Source organism: Bubalus bubalis, chromosome 12 (genome assembly GCF_019923935.1).
Source record: "Bubalus bubalis isolate 160015118507 breed Murrah chromosome 12, NDDB_SH_1, whole genome shotgun sequence".
Classification (NCBI taxonomy): Eukaryota; Metazoa; Chordata; class Mammalia; order Artiodactyla; family Bovidae; genus Bubalus; species Bubalus bubalis.
This window is the reverse complement of record NC_059168.1, coordinates 3,563,923-3,585,725: the sequence shown is the minus strand read 5'-3', so window position 1 is coordinate 3,585,725 and position 21,803 is coordinate 3,563,923. Positions and strand designations below refer to the sequence as shown.

The window sequence follows — 21,803 nt, the reverse complement described above, 5'->3', positions numbered from 1 at the left end:
CCGCTCCCGGTTTTCCTTCTTGGGGGCAGGGTGGGTCCCAGTTTGGAAATGCACGATGTGCAATCCCACTTCCGCTGGCGTTGGCGGCCGCTCTCCGGGCTCTGAGTGGACGAGGCCGGATCCTGGATGTTTCTGTCCTCCCCGCCCCCTTTCAGGAGTCCGCCACATTGACTCCAGCCTGCGAGGGATGTGAAGACCATCCCTCTCACGGGCCAAGCAGCCCGCCACAGCCAGGGCAGAGCCTCCAAACCTCAAGAGTGTTCTAAAGAAAAAAATGAACAGAAAGAGGAACCCCACTGGCTTCCCGAGCGCCACCCTCCCAGCCCCTGAGCTGTCTTCTCTGCACCCCTCTTCTCTGACCTCCTCTACAGGTACAAGGGCTGGGCTCCCGACCAGCCACCACCAGGCCAGAAAGGGGACAGTGGCCTTGGGACTGAGCCGGCAGAAGGAGGGACCCCTCAGCGCTCCTTGGCCTGGGGAGCCCCTGGATGCCTGCGTCTAACATCTGCTCGCCCTCACTCCCAGGGAAGGCCTTGCAGCTGGGCCTGATCCTCTGATATCCCGTGGGGGCTAGGATGCAGGCTTCCAGACACACTCCTGGGACAACTCTGAGGGGGGTTATCCTCACGTCTTTCTCCCTGGAGCATCCCTGGGCCACTTCACACAGGAGGGAAGGTGAGCAGGCACGCAGGTGCCAGTAGCCTCCACCACCCCACCTCCTGGGACTGAGGGGGGCCTTGCAGATGCCCCCGCCTGTACGCTGCAGCTCAGCGATGTCACCACATAACCGCTACAGTGCAAACCACCAGGGCCGGCTCGCAGACTGAGAAGCCAAAGACGGCCATCCAACACGACTCCAAAACACCCATGTGTACGGTGCCCGCGCCCAGGTCGTTCCCTTCCCTCCCAGACACACAGCGTGAAGGTGAGAGCGGAGGAAACCCTGGGAGGGCCCAGCCAGGCCAGCCTCAGGCAGACAACATTATAGCTGGAAACGGGCTCACTCCCCAGGCACGGTGTGGTCCCGGCTATCAGAAGAGACCCTCAGACCCTTCTGAAGCTCCTGGTGCTCAGCCCCATGGTGAGCCAGGCAGAGGAGAGCCCTTCAGAACCACTATTCTAGAAGCTGGGTCCAGGTGGCCTTGACGACCTCATTCAGGGTGCTGCGGGTCAGTCTGAAAGGTCTGGATGTAACTAGAGGGCAGTATTTTAAAGAAGCCTGTCTTACAGATGATGATATCTGACCAAGGAAAGGTTACAGGCCAAGTGAGAACCGCAGGGAATGGGCAGGAGCGTGCAAACGTCGTCTAAGCCCCCGCTCTCCCCGCAGTCAGGGTACTCTGTCCACGCTTCGGGGCAGGGCAGCGCACTCAACACGCGTGCCAAGCACAGGCTGGCAAAAGCCCCCCACCATCAAGGGAGCTCTGCTTAAAGAATCCACAGTACAGCCTGGCAGGGGGACCCCATGCAGCTGGGCCAAACAAAGAGAAGCTATGTCCCCGTGAGCGGAGGGCATCAGGGTACAGTCAGGGGAGGAGGGGAGGGCCAGCGGGCAAGGGCGGGCAGCAGCGGTGTGGGACAAGGGTAACCGTGAGCATGTCTACACACAAGACATATACACCCTTGCTGACTCGTACACGGGACACCTGGGGAAGAAGACACGAGAAGCCTGTGGTGCTGGTGTCTCCAGGGAGGGGTCTGGGTGGCTGGAGAGGGGACAGGAGGCTGACTTTATCATATACCCCACCATACCTTATCATCTATGAACCACCGAAGTGAACAGCTGCTGTGAAACATAACATGAAATGTTGTCTTCAAATTTGACAAATCAAGCCAAGAACAGGGAGGCTCTGAAGACTCCCACCAAGTGAGTTTGGACCATAAAGAGGGCTGAGCGGCGAAGAATTGATACTTTTAACTGTGGTGCTGGAGAAGACTCTTTGAGAGTCCCCTGGACAGCAAGGAGATCAAATCAGTCAACCCTGAAGGAAATCAACCCTGCATATTCACTGGAAGGCCTGATGCTGAAGCTCCAATAAGTTTGGCCACCTGATGCAAAGTGCCGACTCACTGGAAAAGACTCTGATGCCGGGAAAGATCAAGGCAGAAGGAGAAGGCGGTGGTAAGAGGATGAGACGGCTGGGTGGCATCACTGACTCAACGGACAGGAGTCTCAGCCAGCTCCAGGAGATGGTGAAGAACAGGGAGGCCTGGCGTGCTGCAGTCCCTGGGGCCACAGAGTTGGACGCGACTGAGCCACCACCACCAAGCGACACTAGCCCAGGACAGGGCTTGACGGAGCCCCACTCCGCGAGGCGCCACCCGGCGGGTGAGGGGACGGAGCCCCACTCTGGGCGGTGCCACCCGGCGGGTGAGGGGACGGAGCCCCACTCTGGGCGGCGCCACCCGGCGGGTGAGGGGACGGAGGGCTGCGCTGTCCCCGGCACTGCACCCACCCCCTGCTCGCTCTGCCTTCACTTCCCTTCCTCCAACTGGGCACCTTCGGCGTGCCTTCCTCCCTGACCACATCACGACAGAGTACGGAAGGGGGACACAAATGCTTTGGGTCCCAGAGCCCAGGATCTTACAGCACGCCTTGGCAGACGCAAGCCAACACCTCCGCAGCCTCTGGTCCACAGGTTCAACCATGTTTCCTGGCGGCTCTGGGCCCCTGGCACGGAGACCTCAGAAGGCTGAAGCTGCCACTCAGCTGTTCCACCGCAGATAGGAGACTGAGACAGCTGATCCACTTCTAGGAACACATATCTCTGGGTTCACACCCCAGTGCTTTCTCTTCCTCACGGCCCAGTCTTCACAGGCGGTTTGTCACATTCTTCTCCAGGGCTGGTTTTGTTTCCATCATTTCAGGGACATGGCTTCAGCGCCACCAGCGCAGGCTCAGAGGGACACCCTGCCTGTGGCTGGGCACTTTGGCCACCAAGCATCAGGCCACGCGGGGCTCAGGGAGCAGAGGTGCCCACACCTGCTGGCCCAGCCCTGAGCGGAGACCAGGCCGCCAGCCTTGGCCCACGGAAGTGGTTAGCACACAGGGGTGGTCATAACAACAGCTGCAGTCTAAGAAAGGGCCTCCTCAGACCATTTAGAAGACTATGCTTCCATCATTTAAAACAATAACAATGATTCAACCAACCAACCATCAGTAAGATACAAGCAAAACAGAATTTTAAAGTCTGAAGAAACTCCAGTGTGGAATGAAAGCAGTCTCAAATCTTGGGTTGGCCTCGCCTCCTGGGCCTCCTTCCTGGTGTGTTACCCCCACTCTGCCCACACGTCTCCCTGAACCCCGCAGCTCGAGCCCCCAGCACAGCCCTGACATCTAACTCATCGCTCCATGAAGCCCTGTGATGCCCCTGAGGCCCAGGAGAGGAGGCCGCCCCTGTCCTGTGCGCCCCACCCTCTCAGCTTCTCTGAATCTTCTAGTCCCCAGGAGTCTACTCACAAGCCTGCACACATGGAAACAGAATTCCTCTGTCGGGTTGATTAAATTTAGAAAGAAAACATCCACAGTAACCAAGCCCTGAGGCATGGCTCCTTCCTCCCAGAGGTGCAGAAGCAGCCCCAGGTTCATCAGTGGGTGAGGGGGCCAGGCACACATCACACATCAGGTGCAGGGGGACAATCTGAGGGGCTTGGCTTCACCTTGCGGACTCACTGGGGCGACCACGGGCTCTGCTCTCACCTCCCTTTCCTAAGTTAGACTGAACCCCAACGTGACCTCCGGGAAACGGCCATCTTCCCACAACAGCCTGAGGCTTTCCTTTCCCTTCTGACAATGAGGTAGTGACTTTCCCTTTCATTCATTCAACAAACATCAATTATACACTGATCGTGTGCCAGGCACTGTACGACACTTCTGGGGATACAAAGAAAGCTGAGCTGCTGGCCTGCCCTGAAGAACACTGATGTCTCAGGACACCCAGATCCATTACGGTCACCGGGCATGTCCCCTGAGAACAATCGTCACACTGGTGAATGCCACGTGGAACACAGCAGCCCCACACAAGGCAGTAAAGCAGAAGTGAACCTCTCAGCAATTCCTCCAGACCCTTAAGGAGCTACTGTTGAGGAGCTACACACCTAGAAGGGAGAGTGGAGCAGGGCAGGGCATCCAGCCACCCAGCACCCCCATGCAGCCCCTCAGGGTTCCTACGGTAGACAATCGTACTCTGACAATCGTGCTCTGATGCTGCTTCTCCTTTTCACCACCCAGCACTCGCTCCCCTCCTCCTAACGAGAGGTGCCTGCTGTTACTAGAGTGACCAGACCACCTGCCCTCTCTCAACACGAGGGGCAGGGGTGCGCAGGAGACCCACGCCAGGCAATCCGAGTGCCTAGTGCCCCAGCCTCAAGGGTGAAGGCTGAGCCAGGCCCGCAGGTCAGCGGGCTCCTGCCCCTGCCCCGCCCATCCCGTCCCACGTGAGCACCGCCGTCCCAAGGGGCGCAGCCCCGCCTGCATCCCTGACTGAGGACCACCCCCCGAGCCCCCTGGAGGCGCCCTTTACACCCGGGTGTCTCTGGGCCAGTGGTGGCGCCATCTTGAACTCGGATGTTCCCGAGCACCCGCTATGTCCCTGGCAAGGCTGCCCAGGCCAGGGGCCTCACAAGCTGTGCCAGCCGCCACCTCCCATAGGCAGCAGTGCTGTTGAGGACTCCAGGTCGCTCCACCTTCCCCTCCCCCGCCGCCCACTCTATGAGAGTGCCTGCCCCATTAATAGTGCGAGCTGAAAGCTGGAAATCAGAACCACTTCCCTCGGGGCCAGGCCACACTTTCTATTCACCCTGCAATACTCAGCACTCAGCGTGTCCCAGCAGTCTTTCTTTCCTCTGAAACACAGGTGCAGCATCTGGCTACCAGGGCACCTGTGGAATGGGAAGGCAAGTCCCAAATGGCACGGGGGTGGATGTTCCCATGCCCAGGAGGAAAGGTGGTTCTGAGAAGTTGGATGGGCATTTCGAATATTTTACTCTCAAACATGAAAAAAAGAATTACGTTTTCACTGAGAAAGAACCAGACGGCAAAACAATCTGGAAGATCAGCACCAGCTCACGCAGAGATGCTGCTGGGGTTCGAAGAAAGACGGCGAGCTTGCCCCCGGCCTGCAGAGCCGCCCAGGGAGGGAAGGCAGGGAAGGGCTGTAGGGGAGGCCGAAGTCCTTCCCGTTTCAAAATGAGAAGTGAAGACATTTTCAAAGGCAAGGAAAAGCTGTTATTACCCATGAGCAGATTCTCATCATGAGTTTTAGAAACGCAAAAGGAAGTTCCTGATTTCAGAGGCACGAACTTAGGGAATGTTTCTGGTAAAGATCTTTGAACATGTGCACGTCCAGACTCTGAGCTCCCAGGGGTTCCAGTCAGCCAGCAAGCAACGCGTGGCCCCCAGGAGCGCAGCTTCTGGGGACTACAGCCTCCCTGGGGGGCGGTGGTGAAGGGTGAGGCCTGGGTACACACGTGTGTGTATAAAGAGTGTATATACATGTGTGAGTGGCGTGTGCAAGCATGACTGAGCACACAGGAGGTGAGAGGAACATGCTGCACCGGGTGTTGGGCTGGGTGGAGAGAAGGTAACAGGAGCAGCGGCTCCGGCCAACTACACTCAGACGTGCAGCAAAGGCTCAGGCCCAGCGGTCTGTGGCACAAGGAGGGCCCCAGGCCTCCCCTATTCTGGGGTCTGCTATCCGACAAGCTTTGACTGTAGGCCCTGCTAGTGTAGTTCATGCCTCCCAGGTGGCTGAGGGTACAGAACCCACCTGCCAATGCAGGAGACACAAGAGATGTAGGGTCAATCCCTGGGTCGGGAAGATCCCCTGGAGGAGGGCATGGCAACCCACTCCAGTGTTCTTGCCTGGACAATCCCATGGACAGAGGAGCCTGGCGGGCTACAGTCCACGGGGTCACAAAGAGTCAGACACGACTGAAGCAACTAAATAAGAACATATATCCTTCTTGAAACGCAAACACCTGTAAAAGCAGAACACAGTCAATTTCACTGACACCAAGAGTAAAGTGATTCTCAGATCCCTTCACTGGACAGACAGCAGGGCCTTGAGATTACCCTTCTGAAAGGAAAAGCAGGATGAGGAGGGAGGAGGCAGGAAAGATACCAACAGACCCAGGTGTCTCTCAACTCTGCTGGTAAGGCTGGCCCTCACACACTCAGAGGAAGACAGCTCTGGTGGGAGAAGCAGTCTGCCCCACCTGGACCCCCACTCCAGGCCCCTTCCCACCCAGGGCATCTCGCCCACTGGCCCTTGTAGGATCCCACACCCTGCCTGAAGTCCCCCCACCCGGGCAGCCCTCGCCTCTGGACACACCCAGGGCTCCAGAAACCCCGAGGGCCTAGTGGGGAAAGCAGATCCAGCCCGCAGCCTCGGCACCTGGTGCCCCAAGAACTCAGATGAGACCTCTGCCATTTCTGTCCTTTAAATGAGGGATTAAGGCCCAAAGGATCCAGGACCCACTTCAGGCTCGAGTGTTAAGACCCACATGAAAGAGAGGAAGGTCTCAGGCCCTTGAGTTTAGTTACAATAGCTGTCCACACCTCCTTTCCCCACAGAAATTTCCCCAATATGTTGCCAACACTTTCCCAACAAGCACAGAAACTTATCTTTCAAAGCAGATAACAACTTGCAGGAAAGACACAGCGAGTTGCCTCCAATGTCTATTCTTCCTTTCCTCCTTAGTAACAGGCCCAGGACCCTGAACTTCAGTTGGCATGTGGCCGCCTGCCTCCCTGACTGTGGCCCTGGGTTCAGCTCTTGCCAATACGACACAAGGAGAGCTTGAGGAGGAGTTCTCATGAAGTTCAGTTTCCTGCAGCCTACAAGGCCCCAGAGCTGGGTGCGCCTCTGGCTGCCTTCCTGGACAAGAGGGTGGGCCGGGGGACAGGAGGGCGCACAATCTGACTGCCCACCTCCAGACACCAGTACAAGGAGAGAAATAAACACCGCCTTTGACTAAGCCCCTCTTCCTCCAGATCTGCCGTTACACACAGCTAGACGTTAATCTTAACAATTTTACCATTTCCCACTTAAATCCAATGGTGGACAATGTCACCATCCTGGAGTGCTAAGAGCTGGGAACAAGGAAGGATACTATTTCAGATTTAAGTTGATTAACAGTCCCATTTTCCCAGAAAAAGAACTTTAGACAAAGCATTCTCAAATTTACCCTGGGCTCCAGGCTAGGGTGAGTACATTCTCACAAGAACTTATAAGCAGAAGAAGATTCATTTTGTTTGAATTACTTCATAGAACAGTTTCTTCCCAACATAATCAACACTTATAATCCTAAAAAAGCTAACAAACTCTATTTCCAGGCCTGCTTGAGTAGCACGTTTAAAAAGCTTTAATATACCGAATTCCTATTTACTGCCCCAAACATTTAATAGCGTGGCTTGCATGTTCCTCACAGACAAATCTAGGTTATGCAGTAAACTAGCCCTTGCTTTTATTCATTGCAGTTCGTCCACTACATTAGGTTCGCGGTGTAAGCCGTGGGCTTGCTGTGACACGCCGGCGGCTGACAGCCTACGACACAGCCGGCCTACGGCTCTGTGACAGCGGCCAGCTCCTGTCCTGCCCAGTGCCAAGGGGTGATGCACAATTACATCCCGGGAATCTGGCCACAGCGCATCTAATCCTGTTTGAAATGAACCATGTCGACAACAGTCGAGAACCCTCTTTGCCACAGAAGGGGCTGAGGCTGTGCTGGCTGCTCTGAGGACGAACCTGCACACCAGACAGTGTGGCCTGAGCCCCAGGAGCCTCGGGGCTGGGGCGCAATCAGGCTCCCAGCCCCATCGGCAAGTCCCCAGTGCAAAAGGCCTACGTGGTCCCAGGTTAGAAACTGCTGCTGCTGCTGCTGAGTCGCTTCAGTCGTGTCCGACTCTGTGCGACCACATAGACGGCAGCCCACCAGGCTCCACCGTCCCTGGGATTTTCCAGGCAAGAGTAACTGGAGTGGGTTGCCATTTCCTTCTCCAATGCACGAAAGTGAAAAGTGAAAGTGAAGTCGCTCAGTCGTGTCCAACTCTTAGCGACCCCATGGACTGCAGCCTCCCAGGCTCCTCCATCCATGGGATTTACCAGCCAAGAGTACTGGAGTCGGGTGCCATTGCCTTCTCCTTAGAAACTGATGGGAATCAATTTTAAAACCTGGGTCTCCTTAACCAAGATGGCAGTGCTGCTGTCAGGGAGCATCCCTCTCTCTGAGCCAGTGACCCAACCCTGCAGAAGGCCCCTCGCTGCTCCCAACCCATCTGCTGGCTTTGCTTCTGTCTTTGACCAACAAGGTGAATACCTAGTTCAGTAAAGATACTTGACTAATTAAAGAATGATTAAACAATCAAGTCGACTCAAAATGCAAAGATCTTCCTCCTTCTGCTGGGGTTATTCAAAATACCATACAGTTCAAAGGCACCGGTAATGACAAACACAAAACACACGTCCTAGTAGAACACTATCTCCAAGACTATTAGTGCTTTCAAGTAAGATGGATTCCTGTCCTCCTGGGCTCTGCAGGGTTTAAGGAAGACACAAATGAAGAATGTGACGGCTTTCACCAGCGGGGGCAGCCCTGAGCTAGGAGGACTCCTCTGGAAGGGACAGTCCTCGTTCAGTTATATCCACCTGAAGCTCCTCCTTTTCAGTCAGCCTGTGCTCTGACTGGGAGAAGGCAATGGCACCCCACTCCAGTACTCTTGCCTGGAGAATCCCATGGACGGAGGAGCCTGGTGGGCTGCAGTCCATGGGGTCCCTAAGAGTCGGACACGACTGAGCAACTTCACTTTCACTTTTCACTTTCCTGCATTAGAGAAGGAAATGGCAACCCACTCCATGTTCTTGCCTGGAGAATCCCAGGGACGGGGGAGCCTGGTGGGCTGCCGTCTGTGGGGCTGCACAGAGTCGGACACGACTGAAGCAGCTTAGCAGCAGCAGCAGCAGCAGCAGCAGTGCTCTGACTGGTAACGTTAAATCCATGTACCCTTTGAGTTAAAGGTCAAGAATGTCTACTAAGAAATAAAACAGCCCTAAAAGAGAGTAAAAGGAGGTCGGAGAAGTCAGGGAAGGATGTTACCTTGTCGGAGAGAATCCAGAGATGCATGAGACAATAACTGTCCATAAATTATCAGAGAAAAGGAAACTGTTGGGGAGTACAGTGGTCTCCAAAGCGAATGACAAGGATCTGGGCTTCAGCACAGAGTGCAGTTGTCCTGGGGGACTTTCTGCAAAGAGCCTCAGAGTTGAGGTGTGGGGACAGGGCGCAGGGGGAGGAGCCAGGGAAGGTACCAGACGGTCCACAGGGGCCAGGAGGAGTTTGGTCTGCACGGTGCACAGGGAGCTTCCACCTACACTAACACGCCAGGCGTCCTCCCGCGTCTCTGACACGGAGCTTCTCCATTCTAGAAAGCTGCTGCTGAATCACTGCAGAGGGGTGGGAAAGCAAAAGAGCACAAGGCAGGAGGTAGACTTCCAAGGCCACAGACTCAAGAAGCACTTCCCTAAATAGACTGTGTGTACAGGCGTGTCTGAGCCCAAGGCCAACCGAATCAGGCACACAGAAGACTTTGCCCACGCTGCCCTCGGGCACCATCACAGTCCACAGCCATGCAGGACTGGAGCCAAGGGGCAGAAATGCTGGGAGTGACCTTCACTATATGCACACGGAAGGAGGGGATAAGATTCAGGCCCAGCCTCACCAAGTCACCTGCAAACTGAGGGCAAAACTCAACTGCCCGCTCAGGGCCATGAGGCTCCTGAGCACAAGGGCTTTGGGTCCCACATCTCTAGGATTATAAGCAGCAGCCTTCACTCAACCTCCATGACCTTCCCTGAGTTCCAATGGGCAGATTCAAGCAGTTATTAGGGAAGAGCAGGGATGCAAGACCAGGGAGAAACAGGCAAGAGGAGCTTTGGGGCAAGGTCCTGGTTCCTCATCAAAGAATATACACAACCATACCTTGGAGCTGTTTTGTAAATACTGAACTCCCTTCCAGGTGGAAAAAATTAACAATTAATGACAGTACGCAGCCCACAAGCATGTAGACCCAGACCAGCTGGACCTGAAGGTTGACGATGCTGACTCCTACTTACCTCACCACCAACCCATTAGAAGAATGTCCACAAGCTGATCACACCCTCTTCAAACAATTATGATAAAACTTCTCACTATCGGCCCCAAGTTGGGACACAGGGTTCTGGGGGCATTAGCCCGCTATGGCCCCCTTTGCCTGGCAAGGTAGTAAAGCTATCCTTTTCTACTTCACCCAAAACTCTGTCTTCGAGATTCTAATCAGCACCAGTGCACAGAGAAGCTGAACTTTCCGCATGACGCCTCCACCCCAGGTGGGTGTTGACCAGCTTGGTGTTTCCCCAAGGCCAACCAGCTCAGCCACCTCTCCTCCTCCAAACCAGAGTAATGACAATGTTTGGAAGAGTCTAGGGCATCTTGATACTTCCTGGCACACAGCCCCATTCTAACTGGACTCTGTCAAAGATTCCATTTTATAGGTCATTTGATTATCACCCAATTATGCAATGTGATCACTGTTTAACATGTGCTTATGCAGAACACAGTCAAAGCAATCAGTAAGAAATGTGAAAATATTTAACATTCCACTGCACACAATCACAAGTTTCTATGTGCTTTAGGAAAAAAAAGTGTCAGCAGAAGACAGCTGGGTCAGTGACCACCTGACCAAAGCTCTATGAGTCCAGACCCCTCCCCCACTTCCCTCTTCCTCCTCCTGCCCACATCCTTCTCCTCTGACCTTTGCTGGCAGTCCCCTGCCTCTCAAAACCTCCTTCTTCTGCAGCATTTCCCCTCAGAGGTGCCCTGAGCAGGACTCAGAGATGCGACACACTCCACCCTTTTGAATACACGTTTTAGAACAGGGACACGGTAGGAAGAGGGGTAATCAAGACTGTAAAGATGCCCGGCCTCCTGCGGGAAGGTACCTTCCCTGGACGGGCGCTGGCCCAGAGCTGCAGCGCACAGATCTCTGCCGCCTGTACTACTCAATCCACACCCAGCCCATCCCATCCGCCAGGCGCCTTCCCCATTTGACACACGAGAGTTGACTCAGGTTCTTGTCCAGCACTTTCTCTTCCCACATCCCAACTTGCTCCGCTCAAAAACCGGACACAGACAGCCCGAAGACATGGCTGCAGAGGCTGTGAGACAAACCAGATTCACCCCTGCAAAATACACATGACTGTCGATGGCAGCCACGGTGCCTTAGGCGTTGTCCCGTCACAGTCAAGCCACACAGGGGAGGGGGTGTCACAGGCAAAGTGCGGCTGGCCTCAAAACAAGGCGGACACTAAAACCTGTCCACATCTATCTCCACCTCCATTGCCATTCCCTCCCTGCCTCGGTAGGCCGCTGTATGCTGATCGCCCTGTTAGAAGGATGGGTCAGGCATCCAGAGTCAAATCTTGGACCTCTGACAAGCTGACACGCTCCCTGCCACTGCCTCCGCACACCCCACCCCGCTCTGGTCTCCGCGTGGCCCTGCTGATGATCCCCAGCATCGTTAGGAGGGTCAAACACCACAAAAAATTAACCAGAGTAAGACTAGGAAGCTTAGACCCTTGCCCTGCTGTCCTTGGGCAGCCAGCTCCACGACCCCAGCCCACACCACAGGAAGGCCCCTCTCGGTTCAGATTGGTGGCTTTCCAGCCATCATGAGCCATGGACCCCCGAGGCACCCTCCCCAGGAAAAGACCCCATGTATGTACACAACCAGAGGAGCCCTCTCCTTTCTGTGCTTGACTCTTAGATTTATTTAAAAACAAACAAACAAGAAACCACAGGAAGAAACAATCATGATACCCACTCACACACCACATGCAAATAACTAGGTATTTTATTAAAAAAAAAAAATGCTTCCCCTCCCTGTAGGAAATCTATTTGGATATTCTGTATTCTATTTTAAAAAACGTTTAAATCCTGGTCACAACCTCAGGCTGACTTCACCAACAGCCGCCGTCTGCAAACATGTTTGAGCCCCTCCCAGCCCTTCTGCCCCTCGGCCGCTCTTCCTTCCTCAGCCATCAGCACCAGAGCTGCAGCACTGAATCCGAGACAGCTCCCACACATCATGCTTACATATCAGGATGGGCCCTGAAAGCCCTGCAAGTCCAGAAAATCCAGAAGCACCTCAGCTCTTGAGCTCCAGGAGAAACCTGGAACCCCATGAGGAAGATGGCTGTTCCACTCACCCAAACGTGCAGCGGGGCTGTGCCTGCCCAAGGGGATGACAACGCTGATCACATGCGGGGCGCCAGGGAGAGGACCTGCTGCCATTCAGAGGGCCTGTCCCTGCAGGCCAGTTCCTCCGACATTCCCCAAGCCCCTACTAATGGCAGGGGTCCGTTTCTCCCTAACTGAGTGAGAAGTAGCAGAGAGTGCACACCCCACACACCTGAACACACTCCAGGACCTGCTTGGGGAAGTGAGTCAGCAGGGCCCGGTCCCCACGCCCTTGGGGGCTGGTGTTATCAACACCGTCCTGGAGGAAGGTCGGGGTCTCGCTCAGAGAGGTTGGAGAGGCTGCGGGCAGGAGCTGGGCACTCAGCCAGGTCCATACACTGGGGCAGGGGGCCAAGGCAGGCAAGGCTCCTTAGACACTTCGCACACCCCTCGGCTGACACCACGGGCTGATCTCCCAACTTTTCTCTGCTGCCCGCCTTTTTTGGGAACTTTCCTCTCTGGATTCTGGAAACAGCAGCCCCATTTCCAGTTGAGTGGGAGGTGGCCTTGATTAATCTAAGAGAGCAATTCTCATACTTGATCTTGGAGGAGAATCACCTAGTGGGCTAGTTTAAAAACAGACCGCAGGGCCCTCCCCGAGTTTCTGATTTGGTTGGCTGGTTGGGGCATGAAACTATGTCAGACAAGTCTCGAGTGATGTTGAGGCTGCTGGTCTGGAGACCAGGCTCAGAGAAGCACGGCTAGGTCAGTCAGCCTGCAGCCTCGTGTTCTGGGTCTGGGGAGGCCGTGTGATCCTCACCACTCCCACTGGCCAGAGCAGGGCTAGGGACTGGCTGGCGACTGGCTGGCATGCCTCCTTCACACAGTCCCGCTGGCCCTAAGGATCATCCCAACCACTGGGAGACTGACCCTGGAATGTGGAATCTAGGTCCTCGATGAAACTGCTGCTAAAGAGGGCTCCGGTTGAGACACTCAATGTCCTTACTGTTTACCTGGCAGCCAACAGCACCCCAACCGACAGAGCCCATAATCCACAACCCCAGGGAGACTCCTGAACTGGGCGTCCACATCTCCCAGGAGGGCCCACTCTCCAGAAACACCGGCCCGCCCACATTCATTTCCTTCACACTCCCAGGATCTGCACACCAAGGTCATCCTTCTTGAAAGCTCTAATTAATGGGCTAGAGAATGCACCGCTGAAATGCAAACAACCCAGGACAGGGAAGGAAAGGAGGCCCACATTTGAGAGTGAGGGAGCTTTACCAGAGGCTGCTCTAACAGCCGCTCAAGGGCACTGGTGAGGTGCAGAACAGCGGACAGGGCAGAGAGAGGCTTTCGGGAGACCCCAGCATCCTGCCTGCAAGTGGGACAGGTCGGGCCATGCAGGGTCTCAGGGTCTGGACAATGACCAGGTGTCTGAGGAAAAGGCTCTGAGAGGTTTCAGGAAGGGAGCTGGGGGGAGCTGATCTCTTGGCGCCTCCAGCAGTCCCCTCCCTTCCTCCTGGAGGCCAGAGGACACCCATCTGTTTTCCTGACCCCATTCCAGAAAATGGACACCTCATCTTTATCCCCATAGCATGCCTGCCCATGCCAGATACTGCCTGCTTCTGACACCTTCACCAGGTGACCCCGACTGAGCAGATTCCACATGGAAGGGCCCGCGGTGTCTCAGCTGCCCCAGGTGAGGGACTGTGGGCAGACACGAGGGGCTAGCTGGGCTGGCTGGCAGGCATGCGACAGGGCACAGGCAAGGTCCAAAGAGAGAGGAGACGAGCACCCAGGAGCCCTGGGCTCTTATTTCCCACCTGGGTTATGTCAAAAGGGATGGGTAAGAGATTAAACCCAATGAGAAGAGGCTGCTCTGATTTCCAGTTCCATGTGGGCTCCAGCACATGCTCACCATATAACCCCGTCCTAAGCTTCAGTCCCTGGGAGCTCTGCCGGCGTCAGGCGCCGCTCTACACACCCGACGGGTCTTAACTCGTTCACCCCCGCGACAAGCCTCTGGGGTTGCCACTGCCTTCAGCCCAGTTTTACAGATGAGAAAACCAGGCACAGAAAGATAACGCTCCTTCCCCAAAGTCACACAGCCAACTGGAGGGTCCAAACTTATAGTACATTCCACAGCACAGTAAGATAAACAACCTAATAAGGAAAAATGGGCAAAGGATGTGAACAGGCAATCCACAAAGGATACGAACAGGTAAATCCACAAAGGATGGGGAAAAAAAGTCGCTCAGTCGTGTCTGACTCTTTGTAACCCCATGGACTGTAGCCCACCAGGCCCCTCTGTCCATGGAATTCTCCAGGCAAGAATAATGGAGTGGACTGCCATTCCCTTCTTCAGGGGATCTTCCCAACCCAGCAATCGAACCCAGGTCTCCGGCATTGCAGGCAGATACTTTACCGTCTGAGCCACCAGGGAAGCCCACAAAGGATACGACCAGGTAACTCACAGCTAAAATAAAAACTAGAAAGAAAAGGTTTTCAATACTTTTGGTAATTTGGGAAATGTAATTTAAAAAGTAACATTCTTAATCCACTAGTTTGGCAAAAATTAACAATATTCGTACTCTTCAGTTCAGTGCTGGCTGAATTAAAGGGGAAAAGGCAATTTTGCACATTATCTGTGCTCTGATGAAAAGAGAGATAAAGCCTCTTGGAAATGGGATGGGGCGAGGAGGGCAATTTGGCAAAGTTATGCATTTAATATTATGCATTAACCCAGAAACAAAAAGATCTTAATGACCTGGGTAACCACAATGGTGTTATCACTACCCAGACCCAGACATCCTGGAATGTTAAGTCAAGTGGGCCTTAGGAACCATCATTACAAACAAAGCTAGTGGAGGTGATGGAATTCCAGCTGAACTATTTCAAATACTAGAAGATGATGCTGTCAAAGTGCTGCACTCAATATGTCAGCAAATTTGGAAAACTCAGCAGTGGTCACAGAACTGGAAAAGGTCAGTTTTCATTCCGATCCCAAAGAAAGGCAATGTCATAGAATGTTCAAACTACCACACAATTGCACTCATCTCACATGCTAGCAAAGTAATGCTCAAAATTCTCCAAGCGAGAGAATTCCAGAAAAACATCTCCTTCTGCTTTATTGACTACGCCAAAGCCTTTGACTGTGTGGGTCACAACAAATTGTGGAAAATTCTTAAAGAGATGGGAATACCAGACCACCTTACCTGCCTCCTGAGAAACCTGTATGCAGGTCAAGAAGCAACAGGTTAAACTGGACATGGAACAACAGGCTGGTTCCAAGTTGGGAAAAGAGTACGACAAGACTGTATATTGCCACCCTGCTTATTTAACTTACCTACAGAGTAAATCATGCAAAATGCCAGGCTGGATGAAGCACAAGCTGGAATCAAGACTGCAGGGAGAAATATCAATAACCTCAGATACGCAGATGATACCACTCTAATGGCAGAAAGCGAACAGGCACTAAAGAGCCTCTTGATGAAGGTGAAAGAGAGTGAAAAAGGTGGCTTAAAACCCAACACTCAAAAAACAACAATCATGGCATCCAATCCCATCACTTCTTGACAAGTAGATGGAGAAACAATGGAAACAGTGACAGACTATTTTCTTGGACTCCAAAATCACTGCAGATGGTGACTGCAGCCATGAAACTTTTTAAAAGACTCTTGCTCCTTGGAAGAAAAGTTATGACCAACCTAGACTGCATATTAAAAAGCAGAGCCATTATTAACAAATACCCATATAGTCTGAGTCATGGTTTTAACAATAGTCACGTATGCATGTGAGAGCTGAACCATAAAGAAAGCTGACCGCTGAAGAACTGGTGCTTTTGAACTGTAGTGTTGGACAAGACTCCTGAGAGTCCCTTGGACTGCAAGGAGATCCAACCAGTCCATCCTAAAGGAGATCAGTCCTGAATATTCATTGGAAGGACTGATGCTGAAGCTCCAATACTCTGGCCACCTGATGGGGAAAACTGACTTCTTAGAAAAGACCCTGATGCTAGAAAAGATTGAAGGCAGGAGGAGAAGGGGACAACAGAGAATGAGATGGTTGGATGGCATCACCAACTCAATGGACATGAGTTTGAGCGAGCTCTGGGAGTTGGTGATGGACAGGGAAGCCTGGCATGCTGCAGTCCATGGTGTCACAGAGAGTTGGACACAACTGAGTGACTGAACTGAACCCAGAAAATCTACTTCTGGAAATCTAGAAGACTGAAACATCTGTGTTGACAATGATGTGGTTCACAGATTCCACACTATTTTTAGAGCAGAAAACTGGAAACAACCTAAATGTAGATCAAAAAGGATAGTTAGGTAAATTACGGTACACTCACACTCCGGAATACAGACTAAACTTTTCATGTCAGTACATACAGGTCTCCAGGACACAGCATTAAAGCAAATCAGGGAAAATTTTGTATAATGGGTCTCCATTTATATTTCCAGTGAGAACATCCGTCCACTGAGGAGACCTAGAAGCAGCAAGGAGCACACCTAGCACCCAGATCTGGGTTTTAAATTCCATTCTCCACGAAAAGGAACTTGAACTCTTAGGAAAAATGGCTGAATTCAGGACTAGAAAGTACAAGGCAGTTTGGGGCCAGAAAGTAAAGAAGTTCCCAAAGAACGAGGAGGACATGTCAAAAGGACCTAGGAGCCAGCTGGAAGGGGCTCCTGCAGGCCAAATCTGGGACAATTTAAGCAGAAAAATAAACAGGGGGCTTGTCTGGTGGTCCAGTGGTTAAGAATAAGCCTTCCAATGCAGGGGACACAGGTTCAATCCCCGGTCAGGGAATTGAGATCCCACATGCCAGGGGGCAACTAAGCCTGCATACCACAACTACTGAGCCCACACAGCACAACTAGAGGAGCGCCTATGCGTGAGGCAGCTAGAAAATGCCCACCAGCTGCAAGGAAGAGCCAGCACAGCCAGAATTTTTTAAAAAATGAATAATGAGAGTAACTATGTTGCATAAAGCAGGTATTTGTGAGTACAGAGATGTAAATTAGAGTAAATGAGGGAGAAAGTAAAGATCTTCCTTTCAGTACAACTCCCACTAATAAGCATGGAAAGAAACAATGAATTAGAAAGTCACCATCTGTCAACTATCATAACTGATCTGGGTAAGAATCATCAATGGATTCTAAAACAGCATATTTACATAGTCGCAAGAGATCTTACTATGATATACATGTTAACAACAAAGGGAAAATGGTAACTTTCAGTGAGGAAAACAGGCAGACACCCTCTTACTCAGGTGATGAAAGTTAGGACTAGAGAATGGGACTCATCAAGAGCATCTGCCTCCCACCACCTAAGATGCCTACAATATCACCCCTGTGCCGCATCAGCCAAAAGTGCGAACAATGAATCTAAGCAGGAGGAAACTGCATGCAAACCCAAACTGAGGGACATTATCCAAAACACAGGTAACTGTCTCCAAAACTGTCAAAGTCAGGAAATACAAAGAAAGACTCAGGAACTGCTCCGGATTAAAGGAGACTAAAAAGGCAGTACAGTTTAACACAACACATAATCTTGCATTTCCTTTTGCGCTAAAGTGGCTACTGGCAAGATCTTGAAAAAGATCTGTAGATGATTAGTGCTGCGTCGACATTTAATTTCCTGATTTTTAATCATCATACTGTTGTTCTGTAAGAAAATGTCCTTATTATTATGAAACACACAATAAAGTAAAAGTGTATCAAGTCTGCAACTTAACATTAAACGTTTCAGAAAAGAGTGTGTGCATCGTGCTAAGTCACTTCAGTAGTGTCCAACTCTTTGTGACCCCATGGACTATAGCCCACCAAGCTCCTCTGTCCATGGGATTCTCTAGGCAAGAATACTGGAGTGGGTTTCCATGCCCTCCTTCAGGGGATCTTCCTGACCCAGGGATTGAACCCGCGTCTCCTGCATTACAGGCAGATTCTTTACCACTAGCGCCACCTGGGAAGTCCTGAGAGAGGAATGATCCCACACAAACATGAGAGAGGATAAAGCAAATGTCAACATTTGGAGAATCTGGGTAAAGGGTATTTGGGAACTCTGGATTATTCTCACAAGTTTTCAGCAAATCTGAAGTAATACATTAAAAGATTTTAAGAGACCAATGAGTGCATATGCACAGAAACACAGGTAAATTCCTGGGGATTAAGTTCACGATGGTATTTTTCTTAAAAGTACAGAGAGACAAAATGAAGCCGGCCTGCCCCAGTGTTTATACTGGTCTCCCCAGAAAAGGCTCTCCTCACAAAGCTTCTGCTCCAGGACACTGGAAAAGTTGTGTTGAAGGATCTCTCAAGACTAGGACTAGCTTCTTAATCAAGTTCCACAGCAGCAGCAAAGAGGTAATCAAGCCTTCTTCTCTGCAAACGTGCGCTGCTTTTCCTCAGTGAAAGCCAAAGGCTCCTGATGCTGTGAGCAGCTGATGATGCCACAGGGCCCTTCCTGGAATGCATAATCTCTAAAGGAGTTTTCCATCAGAAACCAGGATAAAATAGTCTTGGTCCCATGTCTCCGCCTCTGCTTTCACTGAATTTTTGACATGTGACGCCATGGGTTGGGGGTGGGAGGGTCAGTCTGTCCCACGGGATTTTTAGTTCCATTCCTTGGGTGCATTTGTAGATTTGCTGGCTGAGGAGAATGCTCCCAGGCAGGCAACTGCCTAAAGGGATCTGAAGGGCCAGTGGTTCTATCAGATACAACCGGTCTCTCGAGTGCTTTACAGCATACCACAACCTCTCATGGACGTTATTTGATTTCATCCTTTCCCTAAATTGATTTTTTTTTTTAATTACTAATGGCTTAAAGTCTAACAGCAATACAACAAAATATCCAGTTTCCAAAAACGATAGGATATAATGTCTACTCTTGGCTTTGAGTCTAGTTGGGAGGCAGTACTTGCACCTGAGCAAATTAACACTTTGAGATGGCCTAAGCCTAATGAAAAAGCTAAATAAAGTAGCTAACAGAATAAATACAAATGATTCTACCACTGAGCTCAGTGGAAATACAGCCTTCCTTTCTATGAATTTTTCCAGCATTTATTTCTTTAAGCCCTGTCTTCAGGGCAAACTCTACCTATAACTGTAACTTTGGCTTGTTTATGAGACACCACAGAGAACAAGGCCTTGTGGACTCCAGTCACATGCAATGACCCCTGGGGCAGCACCTCGGCCTCCTGACACCAAACCTCTGCACAGCTACCCTGACCTTCCCACACGGGCACCATCATTTCAACTTTATTCCAAGAAACCAGTGAATCGACTCTTCCAGAAATAAGCATTTCCACAAAGAACCTTCCCAAACAAAGTTCCTAGCCTAAATCCAAAGGCAAAAATTCCTGATAAAGAAAGCCTGTCTTCAAAGAAAAATTAGGCTTCGTTCTAGGACAACCTATAGCTAGCCTATGTGCACTTACCAATGCCAACAGCATCTAGATTCCAAAACAAACTCAGCACAGTAGGTTTTGTTCTCACCTTCCAGAGATGAGAAAATTGGAAAACAGAGGTAGCAACTGGCAGATGCAGGACTGGCATACAAGACAGCTCGTTCCATTGCCAGCCCTACTGCCCACAGTCCATACCATCCACCGTGCACAGAGATGAATCAGGCAGAATCTCACTGCAACATTCAAACTGCCACCCCACCCCCTGCTCCCTCGGTTTAGATGCCCAAATGGGCAGGTGGCGAACCAAATTCCACTCTTAAGCAGTCTCCCAACACAAAACCTATTCAGTGGCAAAGCAAGAAGACAAGATGGGCTTTACTACTGCCTACACTTTTTTCTTACCCAGAGGATTATTTTCATGACCTGTCATTATGGATGAACTCGGGGCAGGAGGAATACATGATTATGTAATGTCAGAGGGCAGGCGACAAGGGGAGAGAGAACGGAGCCCATCATACCCCATCACAGCTCCCTTAGCCCACAAAGGCGTAAATTACCGTTGACGTTTTGAGTGTTTCAATCTCCTATGGCCTACACATTCAGGACTGGCTTTTCAAGAGCCGGTCACAGAAACCCTGCAGGTCTTTCGGGCCTCAATTCATTGACTAGCAAAGCCATAAAGAAAGAAAATATCAAAAGCAAAGATGTCAGAAATGTTGTCGGGGGCTGTGGACCGGCAGAAAAGGTCAGAGTTTGGAAGGATGGGACCAGATTTCCTACATCGAGAGGCATGTTTATTTTAACCCGGTTCTGTTTACACCCGAAACACCGCGAGGCCTCGGCGTCTGGAGTCACCAAGATTCAGTCCTGGAGATACACCAAGCAGGCGCCGCGACCAGCCTGGCCTCGGGGGCGCCGCGTCCCCGCATCCCGGCTCCCCTCAGCCCCTGGCGGCCCGAGGCGTCGTACGGCTGGGGGTCGCTGGGGTCGGATTGTTCTCCACAGACGCCACCGCCCGGGGACCGCTAGACTGTACGATTTCCATGACAACCGCGGGCGCCGTACGCGTCCGGCGCGCCCGGCGTCGAGGTGTGCGCCGCGCCCCAACTCCGCCCGGGAAGCATCCCGGTCTCCGGCGGCTCGGAGCCGCCGCGATACTCCCGGCCCGGCCACCTACCTGGCGCGTCCGGGCCCGCGGCGCCCGCGCCCTGCCTCCCGGCCGTCCTCGGTGCCGCCGGGGCGCGCGCCCGAGCCTCGCAGCAGCAGCGCCGCCTCTAGGTCGCGAAGTCCTGGGCTGCGGTCTGGCTCCAGGTGTCGGTCCCTCTGTCCCGGCCCGCGGCGCCCACCCCAGCCGCGAACCCGCAACCCGCGCTGCAGCTCCTAGCCCGCCGCCGCCGCCGCCGCTGCCGCCGCCGCTGCTCCGGGGGCCACGCCGGCCCCGCCCCCTCGCCACGCATGCGCACTCCCCCAGCTCCCGGCAGGCCCGCCCTCACCCGGCGGGTCCTCCTCCGCGGCTTTCGTGTGGGTTCCTTCAAAACTCGCTGTCCGCTGTGACGAAATCGCCTGCAAGGAGTTCTTGAACTTCTGCACTTTAATTGGACGATGGCGTTTTCGCCCTCAAGTATACTGAGGATTGGAGGTCCTGACGCATTCCCGAGGAAGAAGGCCCCGGAGAGAGCCGGGACCCCGGGAGCCGCACTGGCCCTTTGGGGAGAGCGCTTCCCGGGGTCCTTCGGCCACGTCTAGGAAACAACATTCAACCTAGAAATAAGCAAAAATTAAAACCATACTTTGATGATACAGATAAGCAAAAAGAAGACAGGAGCTGCTAACACTCTTCCAGACTGTCCTGGCGTATTGTTTAAATATACATTTATAGACTCTTGCGAAATATCAGCTCCTTACACCTCTCTCCCAAAGTTCTATTTTTCCGTAGAAGGGAAATACAGAAGAGTCTGAAGTTTTAGAAGAATAATTTCTCTTTAATAGGACTTTAAGACTTAATATTTCTCTTGAGGAAGGGAAATAATGGACTGAATATGAACATTTATCTTCGTCTTCATCAGAAAAAAAAATTCTTTAATGAAAACTAATTCAATAAACCAGAACACTTAGTCGGAGCTCACATCTCTCAGGTATAAAAGCAACAATGTACAATTTACTTTAAAAAGAGCAG

At 52.3% G+C, this 21,803-nt stretch overlaps 1 protein-coding gene across 17 annotated transcripts in view; it reads right to left on the bottom strand.

The window, feature by feature from the left end:
• Positions 1-21,062, bottom strand: part of INPP4A (inositol polyphosphate-4-phosphatase type I A) — a 120,087-nt gene extending 99,025 nt beyond the window's left edge. For 7 of the 17 annotated variants that reach the window (XM_044925620.2, XM_044925627.2, XM_044925621.2 and 4 more), the window contains exon 1: positions 20,805-21,060. The gene's annotated coding sequence lies outside the window, so the exon portion shown is untranslated. Of the gene's footprint in view, positions 1-20,804 lie in introns of all 17 variants that reach the window. The other 10 variants (XM_044925619.2, XM_044925625.2, XM_044925626.2 and 7 more) reach the window with 2 other exon arrangements.
• Positions 21,063-21,803: the final 741 nt, after the last annotated feature.